This window comes from Cebus imitator, unplaced genomic scaffold (assembly GCF_001604975.1).
Source record: "Cebus imitator isolate Cc_AM_T3 unplaced genomic scaffold, Cebus_imitator-1.0 Scaffold76, whole genome shotgun sequence".
Classification (NCBI taxonomy): domain Eukaryota; kingdom Metazoa; phylum Chordata; class Mammalia; order Primates; family Cebidae; genus Cebus; species Cebus imitator.
The window spans coordinates 655,234-656,331 of record NW_016107391.1 but is presented as its reverse complement, the minus strand read 5'-3'; positions in this window follow the sequence as shown (position 1 = coordinate 656,331).

Here is a 1,098-nt window from a genome sequence, read left to right as displayed (position 1 = left end):
GAGGCTGAGGCAGGAGAATTGCCTGAACCCAGGAGGCGGAGGTTGCGGTGAGCCGAGATCGCGCCATTGCACTCCAGCCTGGGTAACAAGAGCGAAACTCTGTCTCAAAAGATAAAAAATAAAAAAGGCATTTACTTCCAAGATACAGTGATGGTACAGCATTCCATTGGGTAAACATTCCCATTCTAAAAGGAAGAAAATAGCCACAAGAAAGGAACAGCCCCACCCAAGTGAAACCACACAGGGCAGACTTTAAATCTTAAAGCTCTAAAATAATTACTGACTCCATGTCCTGTACCCAGGGCATACTGGCGCACAGAGCAGCCTCCTAAGGTCTTAGGCAGCCCCATCCCCATGGCTTTGTAGGATGCAACCCCACTGATGATATCATGGCTTGGAATTGAACGCCTGCAGCTTCTCCAGGCTCAGGGTGCAAGCTGCTGGTGGCATTCTCAGGTCATTCTTGGATCTAGAGGATGGTGGTCCCCTTCCCACAGCTCCACTAGAAAGTGTCCTGGTGAAAACTCAGCGGGAGAGCTCCAATCCCACATTTACCCCAAGAATTGCTCTAGTAGAAGTTCTTTGTGGGAGCTCCACCCTGTGGCAGACTTCTGCCTAGGCATGCAGGCTTTCTGATAGAACCTCTGAAATCTAGGTGGAAGCTGCCAAGCCTCCTTCACACTTGCATTCTGTGTGCCTACAGGCTTAACACCATGTGGAAGCCACCAAGGCTTATGGTGGCCTACACTGTCCAAAGCAGTGGCCAGAGCTGTACCTGTAGCCCTTTGAGGTCCAGCTGGAGCCAGAACAGTCAGGATCCTGGGAGCAGTGTCCCAAGGCTTCACATGCCAGCAGGGCCTTGGGACTGGTCCTCAAAATCATTCTTTCCTCCCAGGTCTCTGGATCTGTTATGAGAGGGGCTCTCTGGAAGATTTCTGAAATGGCTTGGATGCCTTTTCCCCATTATCTTAGGTATTAGCACTCAGCTCATTTTTAGTCATCCTAATCTCCATGGCAAATGTTTTCTCTGCAGCCCTCTTGAATCCATTTCCTGAAAATGCTTTTTCCTTCTCTTACTGCATGGCCAGGTTGTGACTG